Genomic DNA, 24,250 nt, shown 5'->3' with positions numbered 1-24,250 from the left:
TAAAATCATGGCTTAGTCCCATTTTATTTTTTCACCAGTTTTTCTTTTCTTTTTTTATTTAGTTATTTTTCAAGTACAGTTTTTTTTGTCTATTTCTCCCATCCCAGCCTCCCCCGCCCCTTGCTCCCCACCTCCCTCCCATTGCCACCCCCCTTAGTTCTCGTCCCTGTGTCCTTCCTATTTGTTCCTCCAAATCCCTCTCCCTTTTTCCCCTTAATTTCCCTTCCCTCTCCCCTCTGGTCACTGTCCCCTTGTTCTCTATTTCAGTGTCTTTGGTTTTTTTTTCTGCTTGCTTGTTTGTTTTGTTGTTTAGCTTCCTGTTAAAGGTGAGATCATATGGTATTTGTCTTTCAGCACCTGGCCTATTTCACTCAGCATAATGCTTTCCAGTTCCATCCATGTTGTTGCAAAAGGCAGTAGCTCCTTCTTTCTCTCTGCTGCATAGAATTCCATTGTGTATATGTACCACAATTTTTTGATCCATTCATTTACTGATGGGCACCTAGGTTGCTTCCAACTCTTGGCTATTGTAAATTGTGCTGCTATGAACATTGTTCACCAGTTTTTCTAAACTTTATTAAATATAGAAGTATCTACCAAAACTTAGAAATATAATAATGGTATTCATCTTTATAGTTAACATATCAACCATTAACCTATAACTTAGTGTTTATTTTAGAAACAAAGTTTTCCCTAAACACAATAACATCTATTGATAACAATGGTAACCTTTGTTATTTTTGTATCTTGAGAACCCATGTCTTTGCTTCACAGAACAATAGATAATAATTTGTATTTGTTTTGTTTCATTTTTTAAAAATCAATTTTTCTTCCAGCCTGCTTCCCAAACAGTGGAAAAGCTTTGTTTAACCACAGTTTGAGCAACTCAGTTATATTGTAATTCCATTTATGATTTATGCACATATATACATAAAAAAGAAATATACAAAGAGCTATGAGAGTTCAGACAATCCAGAGATTTTTGGTTTTGGTCTAGAGAACACTGGATTTTAATGGGCAGCAAGGATTTTCTAAGGAAGGGGAAGATGAGAATTGAATCGTAGATTGGGATAAGAAAATTCTCTGTGAATTTTAAATTTTCCAGTTTGTTGTGGAGTGAGTTGAAGGTTAGTTTCAATCAGATATAATGAATGACAATTATAGTTTGGATTCCCTTCAAAGTTAATTCTGCAACAAGAACTGGGGTCCTGGCTGGCGTAGCTCAGTGGATTGAGTGCAGGCCTGCGAACCAAAGTATCGCGGTTCGATTCCCAGTCAGGGCACATGCCTGGGTTGCAGGCCAGCTCCCAGCAGAGGATGCATGAGAGGCAACCATACATTGATATTTCTCTCCCACTCTTTCTCCTTCCCTTCCCCTTTCTCGAAAAATAAATAAATAAAATATTTTTTAAAAAAGAAGTGGAGTCCATGCAGGTGGCTTTTTTAGAAATCACTCTCATGAAGAGTAAATGAGGAGCTGAGAAAGTAAAGGGAGAAAAGCCCCACGAAAGGGTTCATTGATGACCAAGTTACCTCTGTGGACAACAGGGGCCCAATCCCTTTAGAGAATCCCCTGATAACCAATATGGAACACAGTGAAGAATTATTCCACTGAAGGAGGGGAAAGATGGAGTATTTATTCTTTGAAGTCTTATTCCTCATTGGTTGAGAGTTGGGGAGTAAGGGTTACTACACCAACATACTTCTGAGTTGCTACTACAGGCAGCTAGTCAAACTTCCTGCTCAGGAAATCCCTCGGATAAGGAAGAAGAAACACAGGAACCCAAGATGCAAATTTGACAACAGTTTGGAAACTGTCTCCACTTGCAGTTTCATGTGAACTCATGAGAGCTGAGAGTATGGGAAGGGGCATCAAAGGAGTCTACTAGAGTAAACTTGGATGCCAAAGTGAAGATTTTTCAGTAGATGATGGAACTCTTGAAACTAGCTGGAAAATTGAGGAGTATGAAGATGAGTATACCAGGAAGATGCATACGGAATTGCTTCAAGGATAAAACACAAGGATAATGTGGTGAATGTGGCCATCCTTGTCTTGTTCCTGATCTTAGTGGGAAAGAGAAACTTTCTGTTAGTCTTGGGGATGTAAAATACAGCAGAGGAAATCTAGTCAATAATATTGTAATAACTAGGTATGGTAACATTTGGATACTGGAGATATCAGGGGACCACTCCACAAAATATATGATTGTCTAACTACTATGCTGTACACCTGAAACTGATATAAAATAATATTGAATGTAAACTGTGACTGAAAAAATTAAAAAAGAAAGAAGTATGCAACTTTTTTAGTCTAAATCATTTGGAGATTCTTAGAAAGCCAAAAATATGCAGCCGGGAGCAGGTGATATAGAGAAATTATGAAGGTAGTGTTTATCCAGTCAATTCAATATTATAAGGCCTCCCTATTCCCTCCAGTTTCATTTGTACCTCTGGGACAGATTCTGGTTTGAGTTATGGTTCTGAATTTTGCTATCCATTAGATTTATCTAAGGAGGCTTGTTAAAATCCTGATAGTCTGGCCACTCCAGAGGCGAATTAAATCAGAGTAGTGACATCTAGGGTTCAGTAGTTTTCAAAGCTCCCTGGATGACTCCAATGTACAGCCGTGATCAAGAACCATTGGGTTATAGCTATAAAATATTAATAAGTTCTACTTTCATACTCAACATCAAGTCACCAGTTCTAATTGTGCTTTTGTCCTGGTCACTGGGTTTTTTGCTTCTTCCTAGAAAGCATTATCTTTCTTATTCAACCACTATGGTACGTAGATTCTGCTCCCTTGTTAATATTCCCAGCACCCATGTCCTCCATTTATGCCAAGCTTCTCCAGCCTTGATCAATATCTGAACTTTAGTCCTAAGGGTAAAAGTTTGTTGGCTGGTGTTTCTGATACCAGCAGCCTGACAATATGAATGTCCCATCCCTAGCCAAATAAAGTCTCTAAGCCTAACAGAGCTGAGATTCCTCTAAAGTTCACAGCTAAAGTATGGTTTGTTTTTCCTAATTATTTCCTATTATGTAATTTTTCTATTATGTGATAAGAACCCATTATGCTTCCCTTTTCTGAAAGAGCTGAGTGAAGCTCTAGTTTAGATTTTGGAAATGTAAAATTAAAATGTGTGGAATACTTGCTATCAAGAAATTGAAGCAAGTTGACAAAGCAGCCCATTTCTTCTAGCCTGCTCCCCCACTGTCACAGACAGTAATGAACACAAAAGATATGGCCTCCCACAATGCCATAACTATTCTTTCCAACAAATGTATCCACTTTTACTGCATCTGTGACAAACTTGGTTCTTCCCTGCATCTTGAGGCTATGAAATGTTTTTCTCCTTCCCCCAACCTAAACCAAGCCCTTATGCTATGGCTTTCATATTTGCTTCATTAATTCACTTCTCCCTCCAATTACTTGGATCTCTAAAAGGTTATTTATAGCTTCCATCTTTAAAACAAACAAAAAACTAAAAAACAACAATCTCTTCTTTGGCCCTAAAATTTCCTCAAAGCAATATTACTCTTTTGCCTTCCCTTCACTACAAAAGTAGTTAAGAGTAGTCTACACTCAATGAATTCACTTCCTCAACACAATAAAATCTGACTTATGAGAGCTCTTCTTTACTGAAACTGTTATTGCAGAGATTCATAATGACCTTCTGGTTGCTAAAACTAAAAAATGTTTCACTAATTGTCTGATAGCCTTCTTACAACATTTAACAATTTATTTTCTCTCCCTTTGAAACCTCTTTACCACATGGAGTGACATCATTCTCTTGCCTCTCTAGCCACTCTGTATCAGTCTCCTTTACAGGCTTAGCTCTCCCCATGCTGGCTTTAAGCACAATTTTTACTACAATCCCAATTTCGACACACTTGTAAACTTCATGTTTTCCATGAGTTTATTCTTGCTTCTTTTTGATTCCAAGATCGTTATATCCCACATAAATATCTTGTCTAAGTTCTAGACATGTATTTTCAACCTCCATCCACATACACCACAGATATCTCAAATTCAACCTATTACTTTCCAAGCCATTGTCACTTGGCTGCTACCTCTATCACGCTACTGAACGTGCTTGAGAAAACATCTCTAATGTTTTCCTAGTTGAAAAAAGGAAACTGAAATTCCCTCCTTAGGAAATATTTTTTACTTCCAGACTACTGTGTTCTCCTGTGTCATACATATACTTCCTCTCTGAACATTTTTTTCTGTCTCTTTATGCACTTCTTTTCCAACTTGCTCTATAGGTCTTGTCATTCCTCTAGATTCTGAGCTATGGTACAGGTAGCAGCTAGGTAGCACCTACTGAGTGAGAAGAATCCTCATGCTTAGTGTACTGGAGGAGGAGCATGCATAATAGAAAGTTACAGTTTATTTTTTGTCCATTCAGTACTCTATGTCTTTTGATTGTAAAGTTATGATTCAAAATCTTAAGGAAGAAGTAAGAGAATGATTTTGGCATGACAATTTGTGAAGGGATGTAGAGTGTTCTGTTCAAGTTTAGTGTAAGTGGAAACACTTTTCGAACTAAGTATAATGGCAAAGTCACTGCCTCCAATCTTTCAGTTTTTCCAAACTACACTAAGTCATGGCTATTAAGAGAAAACTAGGGCAACAACAAAATACATATAATTTAGTATTTGTTTCTGAGCCAAATGAAGGTAGAACTGAATTTCCAACATCTAACACACTATCTTATCATTGTAAAAACAAAAATAATTTTTTTGAAAATGAATGATACAAAAGCCCTCAGGACACAACCTTGAGACATTATGCTTTTTGACCTACACATCTTTTCAGAAGCTCAGTGGCAATGGGAGAGAAATACAGTGGTGGGTATGTCCAGTAATTGGTAATCTCCAAGGTGGGCCCAATGGAGGATTAAGCAAATAGAACCAAAAGGAATGTTTTTAAATAAGATGAGTTGAGTTCCAGTGACAGAGGAAAACATGCATCTGATAGGAACATAAGTGGGATAAAGGTAGTAGGAGAGTGGATTATGGCAAGAAGAGGACATTCAGAGTTTCCAGTCTTGGGTGAGGATAGAATTGAGTGATAATAAGTCTCAATTTGTGACTATTCCAGAATCAATTGAAGCTATGAGGAGATGAGGCAGGGCAAAAATCCATGATACCAAGTATTTGATGATAGAGTGGCAACAAAGGTGGGGAAGATCACCACAATCCAAGTGCTAAAGAAAGAGAGAAGTTTCTGTCTGAGAAAGTGCCACAGAGTTTAAGAGTACAGAGTCTGGATTCAGAACTGTGGTTTCACTGATACTTCTATTGTTTACCAGCTGTATAACCCTAAACAAGTGACCTTGGGCAAGTTATTTGACCTAGCCAAGCCTAAATATCATCTTCTGTAAGGCAGACAAAATAGCATCTATCTCATAAGGTTGTTATTCTGATTAAATGAGATAATACAAGTGAAATGATCTAACAAACAATGGCTAATATATAGTAAGCCTTCAGTAACTGTTAACTGAAAAACATAAACATTGGCCATGAAGACAGGGTAACAACAATATGAGAGTTAGTTTGACTTTCGAAAGAATAAAAAGTGATTTAAATTCATTCTAGTTATTGAGCCCTGGCTGATGTGGCTCAGTGGGTTGAGTGCTGACCTGCAAGCCAAAAGGCTACCAGTTTGATTCCCAGCCAGGCCACATGCCTGGGTTGCTGGCTAGGTCCCCAGTAGGGGGAGTGCAAGAGGCAACCACACATTGATGTTTCTCTCCCTCTCCATCTCCTTCCCTTCCCCTCTCTCTAAAAATAAATAAATAAATACATAAAAATCTTTTAAATTCATTCTAGTTATTGAGTCCAAGTACTTCTTTCCAGGGACCTGAAAAAAATCTACTAATGTAATCACGGAACTATTTCTAGTAATCTTTGAAGAGTAGCTTGATTTAGCCTGAGTTCCATAGAAAATAAATCATAAAGCAAATGCTTAATGCTAATACTTTAAAGGCATTCAGTCTCAAAAATGAAGAGTGAGAGAAAGGGGTAGTGAGGCATAAAGGGAAATCAAATATATAGAAGCATGCTGCCTAGTTGATCATGATAAGTTAATTGCTTCATCTTGCCAGATGACTTGAGAGCAGTACTGCCCTTAGACCCAGACAACAGGGGATCCTTGCTGTCAACCATGCATGATGCGTGCACATACACATTTAAAGAATACATGCATACCTCTTTCACTAGAGATACAGCACTCAGTAGTTCTGGCACAGCCATAGTATGTGTTGTAAACATCTGCTTTCATGACTAACACCATCCCAGGCCTCAGGAAAATATCTCTCAATATCTCTTGCCTTGTACTCTGATGCCAATGATGGGTTGCACCACGATGTCCCATTATGGCAGATGGAGTTGTTATCCACTCCACACTGCAGGAAAGATTTGAGTTGCAGAAGTGCTTAGGCAAGAGAAAAATACAGTAATAATAATTTACTTGTATTTGTTCCCTTGGCCTGAGTGAAGTATATTCTTGCTTTCTCTAATTGTGAAGAAGCCTGATAGATACTCCTTTTAATCTCACTTCTGTCTTTCTATAGTCGTTCCATCCTCCTTCCAAAATTCCCGCAAATTTTTTCTCTTACCTTCTCCAGTACCTCATACTTTAGAAAAGAGGTATGTTCCTGCTTAGAGGAGATGAATGGTGGAAGCAGGAGTTTCCATCACTCATATTCCTCAGTTCAGCATCCCCACCAGTGAGAACCTCACTACTTACCAAAGAAGGAAGCTACTCTCACCAAAGTCAGCAATAACGTTTTAACTTCCTGAGGGCCACTAAGGCAAAATCTTAGGAACAGAGAATTTTCTTCTTGTTGCTATAATTCTGTTCCTAGCAAAACACTAAGAGTGATATAGTAGTGTTTGGTGGCATGTGGTTCTTCTAGAACTAGATTTATATAACAGAGTCCACCACATTAGCTGTAAATGACTCTATCACACTGATCCTGTACGGGTGTTACCAGCCCCAAATGAATTCTTAATAGCACTTATAAATTATTCAGACATCTTAATATAAAATTAATAAAAATTCTACAACAAATATTTTCATTTATATATTAGATATAACCCCCAAAAGCAAGACAGAGTATATTTTCTCAAGAAGGTTCTAGAAAATATTTATGTCCTCCTCTTTGTTTTCTTTAAAGCAAGTATATCCAAACGAAATGACTATAATAACTGTATGTTGTTTCCATTTGCGCAAAAATAAATTTAGATTCATGAAAAATTATATATACGTCTTAATTACAAATGAACAAACTATTAAGAATTTCTCTTTTTTCTTTCTTTTTTTATTGTTATTCAAGTACAGTTGTCTCCATTTTTCTCCAACCACTACCCCCATTCCACCCATCCCCTCCTCCCACCCTCCATCCTACCCCTCTTTGGCTGACTATTGTAAATTGTTGGAAGCAACTTACAAAAATGTTTATGTCCATGATTTTCCAATTAGTTAGTCCATTAAACCCTTGTTCAAATAAAACTTTGTAAATGGAACCTCATCAACAAAACAAGCAAGCAAGTAAAATATAACCAGAGACATTGAAATTGAGAACAAACTGACCAGAGGGGAGGTGGGAGAGGGATAATGGGGGAAAGTGGGGAAGGGTTGTCAAGGAACATGTACAAAGGACCCATGAACAAAGCCAAAGGGGGGTAGGATCAAAGGTGGGAGGTGGAGATGGCTGGGGTAGCTGGGAGTAGTGGGGAAAAATGGAGACAGCTGTACTTGAACAAGAATTTTAAAAAATAAATTAGAATTAAAAAAGGAAAGTCTGAACAGTCAACCAAAAAATAAAATAAAACTGGTAAAAAGCATATCACTGTAGTTGAAATAGGGTTGTAGCTCTGATAACTGTTCATTACCTCTGCCATTGAGGCACTTGGGGTTGGAGATAGATTCCAAATTCCCTAGGGTTTTACCCATTGTAGTTGAACCATATTTCTCATGGTTTATCTGCTCTCTTGGAAGGCCCACAAAGTAGTCAAATTGTGGAAAAGTGGATGCACTACTTCCTAACTAATCATTTAGTAAGATGTCATTTGTCTCCTAAATATACAAAGAAGTGAAATATAAAATTCAATCTTAGCAATAGAATCTAAGTCATATAATTTCTAAAATACACTAATTCTTCAATCTTTTTGAGAATAATTCATGTTGTTTAACAAGCATATTAATTTATCCTATAGTCTTCTAGTGATGAGATTTCATGAAAAGGAAGACAATAGTAAGGTTTTTTTGAGAATTTAAAAAATATTTTATTTATTTGTTTTTAGAGAGAAGGGAAGGGAAGGAGAAAGGGAGGGAAAGAAATATTAATGGATGGTTGCCTCTTGCACACCCCCTATTGGGGACCTGGCCCACAACCCAGGCATGTGCCCTGACTGGGAATTGAACCTGTGACCCTTTAGTTCACAGCCCATGCTCAATCCACTGAGCTACACCAGCCAGGGCGAAAATAGTAAGTTTTTAAAGCCAACAAAGAATAAATGTTATTCAAATCCAGAAACTTATTCTGTCTGCCAAAGATGCTTATTGTGTCTAACTTTGTCAACAAAGTTAGACTACATTATCAACTTTATCCCTGTCTTCACACTCTTTCCTTCACCAAACCATCCTTCAATCATTGTTTGAGTAATCTTTTTTTTAAGATTTTATTTATTTATTTTTAGAGGGGAAAGGGGGAAGGGGAGAGGGACAGGAACATCAATGTATGGTTGCCTTTCGTGCGTCCCCTGCTGGGAACTGGCCTGCAGGGAACTGGCCTGCAACCCAAGCATGTGCCCTGACTGGGAATCGAACCGCGATCGTGTGGTTCGCAGGCCCAAGCTCAATCCACTGAGCTACACCAGGCAGGGTGCTTGAGTAATCTTGAAGAACCCTTGTAATTGCATAATTTTCCTGCTGTAAACACTTGTAGGGACTGCTCCCTTTTTCCCAGCAGAGTTTAAAACCCCCCATAAATGAATGAAAATGCTGTCATCAACAAATGTGATATAAGACCAAACACATGAAGCAAGATTGTCAAAGATTGTGTGATCTTTGTCTTGTCTGTGTTTCAGAACAAAATTTAATGACTGTCATGGTGGTCTTTTCACTATGGATAAAAACCAACCATCAACTAAGACTTCTTTTTTTCTTTAAATGGGCAATTTGTATTTAGAGCCAAGAATGGGGTACATTCTGAGAGTAAGGAAGAGTGTGAAGGTAGAAGAGTTTTCTCTGCACCATTCAGAGGGAAACTGCTACCAGGTCAGGGTAGAGTCAGGTTTTGTAACACCTAAAACCTTTAAAAGGTGGGGAGGGGATAGGGTTACTTAAGACAGTAAGTATAGAATTACATGTATACAAATTGGAGTAGGGTTTGAAAGGGGCTTATGATATGTGGGGGACTAGAACTGAAATTTCATTATCTTCATGGTAAATCTACAAGTGAGTCAGGAAAAAACCACGTTTGTAGCTATGATCTATCTATGGTACCCTTTTCTAGCTATTTTCTGTACTGGGCTTAAATAATTTTTTTAATCTCTTAGTACCCTCCCCTTTCTGAATGTCATGTTGGTCCATATGCTTCAGTTATGTCCTAGAAATATATAGCTGTAACTCATGATCCAAAACTATTTAGGCATTACAAATTTTAGGTGGTTTATACTTGAAAGTCTTTTCTTCTTCCTGTTAGCCATACAGTGAGTAGTTTTGCTGCTTCCCATTTCCCTGTTTGTTATTAATACAGGAACTATATGATGTAGTTTGCTGAGATAGTCCAGTTTATGCCTGTTCTCCTGGCATAATTATTAAAACTGCCTTCTTGCAGAACTGTACTTGAACATCAATTAAAATTTTTAAAAAGGAAAATAAAATAAAATTTAAAAGAATAAATCATTTTTAAAAACTGCCTTCTTTCTGGAGCTCCACTGAACCAGAAAATACTAAAACAATAGTGGAGAGGGAGGATCTTGTTAAAGAGATCCAATACCATTTGTAGCAGCAAGGGTGAACCTAGAGGGTATTATGCTAAGTGAAATGAGTCAGACAGAAAAAAAACAAGTAACATATGATTTCACTTATGTGTGAAAGTGGAAGAACAATATAAGTAAATAAACAAAGCAGAAACAGACTTGTAGATACAGAGAACAGACTGATAGTTGCCAGAGGGGTGGGTGGTTGGGGGACTCGGTAAAAAACGTGAAAAAAATTGAGCAGTACAGGCTAATATTTATAAAATGGTCATGAGGATGTAAAGTACAGCATAGGAAATAGAATCAATGATATTGTAATAACTGTACATGGTGCCAGTTGGATACTGGAAATATCAGGAGGAACACTTTGTAAAGTGTATGATTGTCTCACCACCATGTTCTACACCTGGAATTAATACAAAATAATATTGAATGTAAATTTTAATTGAAAGTAAAGCTAAAACACAAACACAAAAAAGAGATCCAATAAAGCTGTTTTTAAACTTTTAGTTTCACCCTCAGCCTATGCATGCATGGATCTGATCTTAGTTACCAGATACCTTACAGAATGAGCTATGATAGACCTTCATCTAGTTCCCAAACTGACCACTTGGTGGTATACATAAGGGACAGTTCCAAATAACCAGCAAAGCCTTCAACAAATGAACTGCCATTGGTACCAAAACTCACAAGAGGTAGGTTGAAATTTGCAGCCTAGATCAAATCAGGTCAAGCACATGCTATTGTAAAAATAGTCTGACCTATTCAAGTACCTACTAAAAAATATTAACACCCTTTGTATAATTTAAACAAGACCCAGTCTCACAATACAATATTCAAAATGTGCAAAAAAATCCAAAATTACTCAACATATGAAGAATCTCAGAAATCTCAACTCACCTGGAAAAAAACAATCAACAAGTGCCAAGAAGATGACACAGATAATGGAATGTCCTGACACAGACTTTAACGCAGTTATAATAGAATGGTAGAAAGAGCAATTACAAACCCTCCTGAAATGCAAGTTAAAATTAGAAGTATCTGCAAATAAATAGAATATGTAAAAAAGAACCAAATGAAAAGTTTAGGAATGAAAAATACAACTGAGATTTTAAAACCTTACTTGATATTGTTAATAGCAGAATCAAGGTGACCAAGGAAAGAGGTAGTGAACATAAAGCCATTTCAACAGAATTTATCAAGTATGAACAACAAATCAAAATAAATTTAAAAATAAACAGAGCCATTATTATCAAACTGCTAAAAACTATAGACAGCCCTGGCTGATGTGGCTCAATGGATTGAGTGCAGGCCTCCAAACCAAAGGGTTGCCAGTTCGATTCCCAGTCAGGGCACATCCCTGGGTGGCAGGCCAGGTCCCCAGTGGGGGACACATGAGAGGCAACCACACATTGATGTTTCCCTTTCTTTCTCCTTCTTTTCCCCTATCTCTAAAAAATGAATAAATAAAATCTTTTTTAAAACTATAGACAAAAAGCTTGAAAGCAGCCAGAGAAAAATGATGCATTACTTATTTTACAGCAGTTATTTAAATGATTTCTCATCAGAAACTATGGTGGCAGGTGGGTAGAACATTTTTTAAATGCTGGAAGAAAAGAGCTTTCAATTCAGAATTCTATATTTAGAGAAGATATCCTTCAAAACAGAGGGAAACTAGACTTTGGGTGGTGGTCACACAATGCAATATACAGATGATGTGTTATAGCATTGTACACTTGAAACTTTTATAATGTGTTAACCAATAACACCCAATAAATTTAATTGAAAATAAAAGTGAATGAGCCCTGGCTTGTGTGGCTATGTGGATTGAGCATCAACCTGTGACCTAATGGGTTGCCAGTTTGACTCCCAGTCAGGGCACATGCCTGGGTTGCAGGCCAGGTCCCCAGTAGGGGGTGTGTGAGAGGCAACCACACACTGATGTTTCTCTCCCTTTCTTTCTCCCTCCTTTCCCCTCTCTCTAAAAATAAATCAAATAAATAAATAAATAAAATATAAATATAAATAAATAAATTTATGTATAAATTTATTTCTCTATAAATAAATAAAATTCTTTCAAAAGATTTTTTAAAAAGTGAAGGAAAGACATTCTCAGCTGTAAGAAAAGTCAGATAATTTACAGCCAAAAGACCTGCTCTAAAACAATTGGTAAAGAAGTTCTCTAGATAAATGGGAAATCATACCAAAGTAAACCTGGAACATCATGAATGAAGGCATCAAAAAATCTAAATATCTGGGGGGAAATAAGAGAGAAGACACAAATTACCAACATCAGAAATGAAAGAGAGACTAGCACTGAAGACCCCACAGACATAAGGAGGATAATAAAAGAATATTATTAACAACTTCACACACATAAATCAAACAATTGAGATGAAGTAGTCCAGTTCCTTGAAAACCACAAACCTCCAAAACTCACCCAATATAAAGTATATAATCTGAATAACCCTATAACTATTAAATAAATCCAACAAAACATGTACATAATCTGTATGTTGAAAACTATAAAAATCTGGGAAAGAAATCAGAGAAGACCTAAATCCATGGAAAGACATACTGTTTTCACAGTTAGAAGACTTAATATATTAAGGGGATAGTCTTAATATATTAAGAATGTATTAATATATTCTCCCAAAATTGCTCAATAGTTTTAAAATAATACCAATATAAATTCCAACAGTAGTTTTGTAAATATAGGCAAACTGATTCTAAAATTTATATGGAAAAAATAAAGTATAATAGTTCAAACAATTTTGAAAAAGAAAAATAAAATGGGAGGAATTACTATAATTGATATTAAAGCTTACTAAAGAGGAAAAATGGTGAAAGTGGCAGCGGAGTAGGACAAAGAGGATTCTACTCCCCCCCATACATGGGAGAAAAACCTGGACAATCTGCAGAGGAACACAGCAAATAGCCAACAGTGCCCCAGCATATAGGAAAATAGGAGTCCAGAAATTGTAGCGAACATGGAAAGATTAAACAGTGAGGAGACGGCTGCAGGTCAATAAGGTCCGAGGGACCAGTGCAGACGCCACAGGCCAAGGCTGCCTCCTCTACCGGGCAGGGCGCCAGGGGCCCAGGCCGGGACTGCCTTGGACTCTTTGGGAGCTGAGGGCTGGCAGCAAGGTCCTTGGGAGAAAGCCAGATCATCAGCTCTCTCCATACCGGGCTGAGCACAGTTTGAAAAACATGAGAGAGACCTGTTTGCTTAAAGTGTCAGAGAGAGGAATGGGCATGAGGAAGCAGATAAGGGGGCCTTAATCACCCATGGAGTCTGTGGTCACTGGATTGGGAGAATTGAGAGTCACCCTTCTGTTCCCCGGTAGCACTGGGAAAGGTTCGCACCCAAGCCTGAGGGACCAGGGAAGCCTGACCAGGTGCACGTGCACACAACCAAGCCCAGGGAGGTGACTCCTGGGGAAAGCTCTAAAGAGGACCTGGATTCCCTCTGTGGGGCACTGGGGAGAGGCACTGGTCTGGATCTTGGGAGAGTGCTTCTGAGACTGGCTGAGTACACCGAGAAGGGAGAAAGGCCACTCCAATCGCCCCTCAGCCTGCTGCAGCCAGTGAGACCAGAAAAACCGGTTTGGCCAGCTGGAAATCAACAAGAAGTGTTTTCTTTCTTTCTTATTTTTATAATTAATTTTATTTAGTTATTTTTCAAGTACAGTCTTTTGTCTATTTTTCCCATCCCAGCCTCCCCCACCCCTTGCTCCCCACCTCCCTCCCATTTCCACCCCCCTTAGTTCTCGTCCCTGTGTCCTTCCTATTTGTTCCTCCAAATCCCTCCCCCTTTTCCCCCTTAACTTCCCTTCCTTCTCCCCTCTGGTCACTATCTTTTTATATAGTAATCTTTTATTTTTTAACTTTATTATTCTTTTGTCTTTCAATACTTATTTCCTCTCTTTTCTTCTTTCTTGTTTTATTCCTTCTTCCTTCCTTTACAAACTTATCACTTTTTCCTCCCTTCTGCTGCCTTTTTCCCCCCACACAAGTGAGACAAAAAACTTGGAACTGTGAAAAGACCAGAGATGGACCCAAAGAGGGGGCATCCCAACAGTAGAAACAGAGAGACAAATTTCACTTTGCTATAGCAGAGAAACGACAAGTTACTGCATATTCCTATTATTTTTTCATTATTCTTACGTCTTTTATTTTAAAAGCATCTTTGTATTCCTCCTCTTTCTGTATAGTCTTCTTTGCCTTGGCTGAATATATTGTATCATTTGATAGGTTTCCCATGTCCCCTCATTCATAGAGTATTGCTAATTTACTGTCCTTTACTTCTCCTGTGCTCCATTAGCACACTATTGAAAGTCCAATACTCCCTATTCTTGGTACCTCATAGATTCTGTCATATGATTGTTGCTGTAATATTATTGCAAATAAAAGCTATTCCATACTATTGCAAATAATACACAACACCCTTCCCAGACCTTAGCCCACTTCATTGTTTCCTGAACTATAATACTGTAGTGGTTAACTCTATTCTCTCTCAAACTACACCTATTTACCATCCTTTATTCTCATCTTACCACAGAACCTGACCTCCCAAAACCTCCCTTCTTTCTAGATCCAACTCACAAGCCTTCCCTCCTCAACAAGAGCCTTATCTTCCTTCCAACCTTTCTGAAAAGTGGCTAGGTGGGTTGAAGATTGCGGTTGTCACTGTATATAGTCAGGGGAGTGCCTATTTCTTCTCCACCAGCTGCTACTGTAAATATCATAGGATACTCTCCTGCTATCACAAACCAGTTTACCTTCCCCCCCAACTGATCACGAACAAACAAACAAAAAAAGAATAGGTGGAAGCGGTGAACACCAGGATAATCACTGGAAGAGTAAACCCAACAACAAAGGAACCACCAACAGATAACAACAGAGGAAGGTGAAGGAGAAAGTAGAAATCACACAAATATCAATCCAAGACCTATCTGGAAATACAACTAAACAGAGGAGAAACTACTCAGTGCAAACAACTGAACAAGAGCAAAACAGAATCCTCAAAATCCTGTACACACAGAAGAACTAGCTTCAACATAACCTGCTCTCACAACCACAACAAATAGAAATGGGTGGTGGACAGGGGGACCATCAGTTCACCAGCTGGTGGGAAGGACCCACAAAAGAAAGACCCCAAAACAACCAAAACCCAAAGACAAACTCAGAGCCAACATAAAGGACAGCCCAACACCAGTGAGCTAGGGAGATCAAGGAGACTACACCACTGAATCTGACAAGTGTTATACCACAGAAGTTCACACCATAAACCCAGGAAGCCAGAAAAAATCAATTTAAGAAGCTGAAGCTAACAAGAAGAGTATCACATACAATGGGAAGACAGAAAAACAACCTCCCAATGAAAGGAAAAGAGGAAGCCTCAGAAAAAATGCTAGATGAAATAGAGGCAAGTCAGCTATCAGATACTGAATTCAAAGCATTGGCTATCAGGTTGTTCAAAGAGCTCACAATGAGCTACCAGAAACTACAGAGGAGCTACAATGAACTCACTGCAAACTATATCAACATGAAAAAGGAAATAGAAACTATCAACAAGGGCCAAGAGGAAATGAAGAATACCATTTTGGAGCTGAAGAACACAGTAGAAGATATCAAAAGCAGGACTGATGAAGCAGAAGATCGGATCAGGAAGTTGGAGGAAATTGTAGAAAAAAATTCCCAGAAAAAGCAAAAAAAAAAAAAAGAGGTTCAGAAAGAACGAGGAGGGATTAAGAGAAATGCAAGACAGTAGGAAATGTGATAATATCCGAATAATAGAAATAGCAGGAGGAGAAGAAGAGCAAGGGATAGAAAATCTATTTGAAAAAGTAATGATGGAAAACTTCCCTAATTTGATGAGAGAAAAAGTCACACAAATCCAGGAATCACAGAGAGTCCCAATCAAGAGATACCCAAAGAGACCCACTTAATGACACATCATCATTAAAATGGCAAAATTCCAAGACAAAGAGAAAATCTTAAAGGCAGCAAGTGGAAAAAGGAAGTAACATACAAGGGAGCCCCAATAAGGTTAGCTGTGACTTCTCAATGGAAACACTCCAAGCAAGAAGAGAACGGTAAAAAATATTTCAAGTAATGAGAACCAGAGGCCTGCAACCAAGGCTACTTTACCCAGCAAGGCTCTCAATCAAGACAGAAGGCCAAATAAGGATCTTCCCAGAAAAAAAGAAGTTTAAAAGAATATGCCTCCACCAAACCAGCTTTGCAAGAGATGCTAGAAGGACTGCTTTAAGGAAAAGAAGGAAAAAAAGACAACAGAGAGAAACACAGGAATAAAAATGACAATGAATAAGTACCTATCAATAATAACCTTAAACATAAATGGATTAAATGCTCCAGTCAAAAGACATAGAATAGGCCGTGGCTGGTGTAGCTCAGTGGATTGAGCACAGGCCTGCGAACCAGAGGATTGCAGTTCAATTCCCAGTCAGGGCACATTCCTGAGTTGCAGGCCGGTTCCCTGCAGGCCAATTCCCAGCAGGGAGTGCACAAAAGGCAACCATACATTGATGTTACTCTCCCTCTCTCCTTCCCCTCTAAAGATAAATAAATAAATAAATAAACAAACAAACAAATAAATAAATGACATAGAATAGCTGAATGGATAAGAAAGCGTGACCCACACATATGCTGCCTACAAGAGACTCACCTTAGGACAAAAGACCTACACAGACTAAAAGTGAAGGGCTGGAGAAAAAATTTTCCAGCAAATGGCCAAGGAAAAAAAGCCAGAGTAGCAATACTCATATCAGACAAAATAGATTTCAAAAAAAGGACCATAAACAGAGACCCAAAAGGTCACTTTATAATACTCAAGGGAAGAATCCACCAAGAAGACATTAACATTGTACATATAGATGCATCTAACATAGGAGCACCCAAATATATAAAGAAAATCTTAGAGAACTTCATGAAAGATATTGACAGCAACACAATTATAGTTGGGGATTTTAACACCCCACTGTCAAAAATGGACAGATCTTCCAAACAATATATCAACAAAGATATTGTGGCATTGAGCAACGCACTAGATGAAATGAACTTAACTGATATATATATAGAGACCTTCATCCCAAAGAGGCTAAATACACATTCTTTTCAAATGCACATAGAACATTATCAAAGATGGACCACATGATAGGACACAAAATGAGCCTCAACAAATTCAAGAAAATTGAAATCATACCAAGCATTTTCTCTAACCACAGGGTACTGAAACTGGAAACCAACCCCGAAGGAAAGAACCCCAAACACTCAAAATCATGGAGATTGAATGGCATGCTATTAAACAACGAATGGGTCAAGAATGAAATTAGGGTGAAATCAAAAAGTTTCTGGAAACAAATGAAAATGAACCAAAGACAACCCAAAACTTATGGGTCACAGCGAAGGCAGTCTGAGAGGGAAGTTCATAGCCATACAGGCCTACCTAAGAAAGACAGAGACATTTCAAACAAACAACCTAACCCTACATCTACAAGAACACGAGGAACAACAACAAAGACAGCCCAGAGCAAGTAGAAGGAAGGAAATAACCAAGATTAGAGCAGAATTAAATGACATAGAGATTAAAAGCACAATTCTAAGGATCAGTGAATCCAGGAGCTGTTTTTTTTTAAAGATAAACAAAATAGACAAGCCTTTAAGCAGGCTCATCAAGAAAAGAAGGGAACGGACACAAATAAACACAATCAGAAACGAAAGAGGAGAGATTACAACTTACACCACAGAAATGGAAGAGATTGGAAGAAATTACTATGAAGAACTGTATGCCAAGAAATTTGAAAAGCTATGTGAAATGGGCAAATTTGTAGAAAAATATAATATTCCAAATCTCAATGAAGAAGAAGCAGAATGCCTGAATAGACCAATAACAGCAAATGAAACTGAAAGAGTGAACAAAAATCTCCCGAAGCACAAAAGCCCTGCACCAGATGGTTTCACAGGAGAATTCTATAAAGCATTTAAGGAAGAGCTAACTCCTATTCTTCACAGGCTATTCCAAAAAATCAAAAATGATGGAAGAATCCCAAACTCTTTTTATGAAGCCAGCAGCATCCTAATCCTAAAACCAGATAGAGATACAGCAAAGAAAGAAAACTTCAGGCCAATATCACTGATGAACATAGATGCTAAAATCCTCAACAAAATATTGGCAAACCACATCCAACAATACATTAAAAAGATCATGCACTATGACTAAGCGGGATTCATCTCAGGGACCCAAGGATGGTTCAATATTCGCAAATCAGTAAATGTAATACATCACATAAACAAAAAGAAAGATAAAAATCACATGATCATATCAATAGATATGGAAAAAGCTTTTGATAAGGTACGACACCCATTTATAATAAAAACAATCAGCAAAGTTGGAATAGAGGGAGCATTCCTCAATATAATAAAGGCCATATATGAGAGACCTACAGCCAACAACATACTCAATGGGCAAAAACTAAAATCTTTTCCACTAAGGTCGGGAACAAGACAAGGTTGTCCACTTTCACCACTTCTATTAAATACAGTATTGGAAGTCTTAGCCACAGCGATCAGGCAAGAAAAGGAAATAAAAGGCATCTAAATCAGAAAACAGGAAACAAAACTGTCACTGTTTGCAGATGACATGATGGTGTACATGAAAAATCCTATAGAGTATCCAAAAAATGCTCGACCTAATAAGTGAATTTGGCAAAACAGCAGGATACGAAGTCAATATTCAGAAATCAAAGGCATTTTTATATACCAACAATGAATCAACAGAAGCAGAAATCAAGAAAAAAACCCATTCAATATAGCAAAAAGAAAAATAAAATATCTGGGAATAAACCTAACCAAGGAGGTAAAAGACCTATGTGCAGAAAACTACACAACACTGAAGAAAGAAATCAAGGAAGACACAAACAAATGGAAACATATACCATGTTCATGAATTGGAAGAATTAACAACATCAAAATGCCCATACTAGCCAAAGCAATTTACAGATTCAATGCAATACCTATGAAAATACCAATGACATACTTCACAGACATAGAACAAACACTTCAAAAATTTATATGAAACCATAAATGACCCCAAATAGCAGCTGCATTTTTGACAAAAAAGAACAAAGTAAGAGGGATCACAATACCTGATACCAAACTGTATTACAAGGCTACTGTAATCAAAACAGCCTGGTACTGGCATAAAAACAGGCACATAGACCAATGGAACAGAACAGAGAGCCCAGAAATAAACACAAATCTCTCCAAGAGGGCAGCAACATAAAATGGACTAATAATAGCCTCTTCAACAAATGGTGTTGGGAGAACTAGAAAGCTACATGCAAAAAAAATGAAACTCGAGCACCAACTTATACCATACACCAAAATAGATTCAAGGTGGATAAAAGACTTAAATATAACCTGTGACACCATTAAAGTCCCAGAGGAGAACATTGGCAAGAAAATCTCAGATATTCCATGCAGCAACATTTTTACTGATATGTCACCTAGAGCAAGGAATATAAAGGAAAGAATAAACAAATGGGATCTCATAAAAATTAAAAGCTTTTGCATGGCTAAAGAAAACAGTATTAAAACAAAAAGAGACCCAAGTGTACGGGAAAACATATTTGCCAATGATACCTGTGACAAGGGTTTAATCTGCAAAATATACAAAGAACTTACACAACTCCACTCTAAGAAGATAAGCAACCCAATTAAAAAGTGGGCAAAGGGCCCTGGCTGGTGTAGCTCAGTGGATTGAGCGCGGGCCTGGGAACCAAGCAACCACGGTTCGATTCCCAGTCAGGGCACATGCCTGGGTTGCAGGCCAGTTCTCTCCCTCTCTCCTTCCTTTCCCCTCTAAAGATAAATAAATAAAATCTTTAAAAAAAAAAGTGGGCAAAGGACTTGAACAGACACTTCTTTAAGGAGGACATACAGAACATCCAGAGACACATGAAAAGATGCTCAATATCACTAGCTATCAGAGAGATGCAAATTAAAACCACAATGAGATACCACTTTACACCAGTCAGAATGGCCATCATAAACAAAGCAACAAACAAATGTTGGAGAGGTTGTGGAGAAGAGGGGACCCTAATCCATTTTTGGTGGGATTGCAGACTGGTACAACCACTGTGGAAAACAGTATGGAATTTTCTAAGAAAACCAAAACTGGACCTGCCTTTTGACCCAGCAATTCCACTGCTGGGCTTATATCCTAAGAACCCTGAAACACCAATCCAAAAGAACCTATCCACCCCAATGTTCATAGCAGCACAATTTACAATAGCCAAGAGCTGGAAACAAGCTAGGAGCCCCTTGGTAAATGAATGGGCCAAAAAAATTATGGTACATATACACAATGGAATTCTGTGCAGCAGAAAGAAAGAAGGAGCTCCTACCCTTTGCAACAGCATGGATGGAACTGGAAAGCATTATGCTGAGTGAAATAAGCCAGATGTTGAAAGACAAATACCATATGATCTCACCTTTAACAGGAAGCTAAACAACAAAACGAACAAGCAAGCAAAATATAACCAAAGACCCTGAAATAGAGAACAGGAGACAGTGACCAGAGGGAAGAGGGGAGGGAATTTCAGGTGGAAAAGGGGAATGATTTACAGGAACTAGTATAAAGGACATAGGGACAAGAACTAAGGGGGGTTGAAATGGGAGGGAGGTGAGGAGCACTGGGGGAGTGGGCTGGAATGGTAGTAAAAGACAGAAAAGTGTACTTGAACAACAATAATTTTTTTTAAAACCTCACCATATAGCTACAATAATCAAGAAAGTATGGTATTGGAAGGGAGGTAGACACATAGAACACTAAATAGAATACAGAATACAGAAAAAGTCAAGTTTGGCTATTTAGTTTTGAGAAAATTGTAAAAGGAACCAATAGAAAAAATATAGTCTTCTCAATAAGTGGTTTTGCGAAATTAATCTGCCATATACAAAAAAACCCTTAAACCTACTTGGCACTTTATACAAGACCTATTTTAAAATTAATCATAGGCTTAAATATAAACATAAAATTTTAAAACTGTTAAAACAAAACAGAAGAGAAATCTTTCTTATAGAAGTTTAGTTGACAAGTTCCTTAGACATGACACCAAAAATACAATCCATACGAGAAAAAAATTGATAAATTGAAGTGTATTAAAATTCATTAAATTTCTCTGTGAAAGACACTGTTACGAGGAAAAAAAGAGAAGTTATACACTGGGAGACCATATTTGCAAATCTTGTATCTCACAAGGATATCCAGAACATATCTACAAAGGGTTATCCAGAAGAAACAAAGAATTCTCAAAGTTTAGTAATAAGAAAATGTACAATCTATTTGAAAATGGGCAAAAGACTTGAGCAGGCACTTCACCAAGGAAGGTGTAAGGACAGAAAATAAGCATATGAAAAGATATTCAATGTCATTAGTCATAGGGAAATGCAAATTATACCCTAATAAGATACCATTATACAACTATTATAATGGCTAAAATAAAAAAAATACAATCTTCGGGTAGTGAATACACAGTGCAATGCACAGATCCTGTGTCATAGAAATGTACATTTGAAGCCTATATGATCTTATTAACCAATATCACCCAAGGAAATTTAATAAAAAGTTGAAAAATATGGACATTATCAAGTGCTAATGAGGATGAAAAGCAACTGGAATTCTCACACAGTCTTGGCAGAAATACAAAATTGTCTAACACTGAAAATCAGTTTGACAATTTCTTAAAAAATTAAACAGCTACCATATGACCCACCTATACCATTCCAGGGTATTTACCCCATAACAAGAATTGGAAATATTTTTCTGCGAAGAAGTGGATAGTCAATATTTTAGGCTTTGCAGGTAATACAGTCTCTGTCTATCCCAGTTTGGATAATAAATTATTTGATCAGCCTATTTATCAACAACAACATCTACTCCTAGTTTTATTCATTATTTACATGATGGAGGCCCATGGTTGTTTGATTATTGGATGATTGTGTCAAGAGCTTTAAACTATGATATATTAATGCAAATCCTGAACTTTATCCAGCCTTCCATCAGATGGCTGCTCATCAGATCAGCTGCCATGCAGTTGATCTGGTTACATCAGGTCATCCTTTATGGAAAAATTTATCAATGAGTTCTGATATAAGTTGGGCAAGGGAGTGAACATTTCAGACATAAATGAAAAGAGGAAGTGAATTATGTGCATTTCAATGGTAATAGTCATTACAAATACAAGGAATATCAAGTGAAACATTTGAGGCAAGATCAGATCTATGTGTTCACTGAGTAGCAAGGTCAGTGTGTCTCAGGAAAAGAGAGTGAAAGGGATAGTAGTAGGATACATGCTCAAAGAAGTAGACGTTGCCCAGATGATATGGAGCTTTGCAAGTCATAGTGGGGACTTTGAATTTTAATTTAGGTATATGGGAAAACTGCTGAAGGGTTCTAAATAGGGAAGTAATTCATCTGACTTATGCTTTTGAAATTGCACTATAAGAAGGCCAATGAAAGTGAAGCTGGGGGACCAGTTAGAAGGTTATGGAGATGAAAATGACTTTGTCTAGAACTGTGGTAGATATGAGAAACAATGGAATTCAGGTTATATTCTGAAGATGGGTTGCCAGGATTTGCTGATTTAAATAAAGAGTGTAAGAGAAAGAGACATTTTCCAAGTTCTGTGCTAAGCACTATGCGAGCAATGAGAAGTGGTCAATTCAGGGATGTATTTTGAAGAAAAAGATCACAGAACTTCATAATAAACTGGAAAATTGGTGGAAAGAAGAGGAAAAAATTAAAGATTACTCCTAAGTTTTATATCTGAGCAAATGAGTACACAGTATCACTATATAATAAGGTAGGAAACTTTGATGAAGCAGTAGGTTTGGAAGGAAATTAAAAGTTATGCTTCTTAATTCAAGTAGAACTATAAAGCATGTGGTTCCATGTATGAATCTGGTATTCAGCAAAGAGATCAAGGCAGGAGATATAAACTTTGGAGTCATCAACATCTAAATAGTACTTGAAAATCACAAGAGTGGGTAATATCTTCTGGGGATAGTGCATTGATTTCAAAAAGAGGGACAATGGCTGTGTTCTATGCCACTCTCTTCTTTAGAGGTCAGGAAGAAGGGGATAGGTTAGCAAATGAAATTTGGAGGGAAACAAGCCAATAATGTAGGAAGAAGATCAGGAAACCCAAATGAAGAAAGGGTTTCAAGGAAGAGAATATTATCAAGCGTCAAATGTTGCTGAGAGGCAAAGAAGGTGGGGGCTGAAATTGATCATAGGGCTTGGTATTAAGTAAGTTGGTCACTGGTGACCTTGATAAGAACCTTTTCAGAGTAGAGGGCATAAAAGTCTGAGAGTGGGAAGTGAGAAGGTGGAGACTAACTCTTTTATGCTAGTTCTCTTTTATAGGGATGGAATAAAAGGGGTATTACTTCAAGTGAATGATTTTTTAAGTGGGTTTGCATATATAGTTCACAGTTGATAAGAATGTCTGGATAGTTATCATGTTCCAAGGACACATTGTTGGGGAGCCCTATTGTAATTGGAGTTTGAAAATCAATAAAAGATTTCTGTCTTGAAATATAAATGTGTATTAAATGATGGAACTGAATCAAGTTAATATTTAATTCAATATGAGGATAATCTTTGAGGTCAATTCCATACATTTAAATGAAGCAAATGACTAGCTCCCAAGATAGCTTAATAACTTTACATCTTTGAGAGTCATCTCTAAAATCACAATAGTTGATATAGCTATCTTTGGAGCTAGTCATTTAATACATGGCATTGACCTACTTTCCTCTTCAATTATTTAAGTTAGCTGTTCAGTTGAATCTTGTCCTTGCAATTTGAAGAAAAGAACTGTAATTTGCTGTACTTTTTTTAGTCAAAATTATAATGTTCATTTGACAAAGGGATTAGTTGCAAGTAAATGTAAAATAAGTTAAAGGATACCAAACTCATTTTTTAAAAATCATTAATTTGCCAGTATGAAGAAATGTAGATTACCATTTTACCATTTTTTATGTTAGACAAATCATCTTCCAAGTTATTTACTTGAGTATTAATTTAACATCTACACTTGCATAGGCAATTGTGAAGATTGAGATTTCTCTCATTTTTCTTTTCCTTGGTAATACAAAGTAGTTTTTTGGTAAAATCAGAATGAACAGAAAGGCTGTGCTACCTATCAAAATATGACTGCTC

This window comes from Artibeus jamaicensis, unplaced genomic scaffold (assembly GCF_021234435.1).
Source record: "Artibeus jamaicensis isolate MK-2021 breed Jamaican fruit bat unplaced genomic scaffold, CSHL_Jam_final scaffold_1283, whole genome shotgun sequence".
Lineage (NCBI taxonomy): Eukaryota > Metazoa > Chordata > Mammalia > Chiroptera > Phyllostomidae > Artibeus > Artibeus jamaicensis.
Note: the sequence above shows the minus strand (reverse complement) of the source record.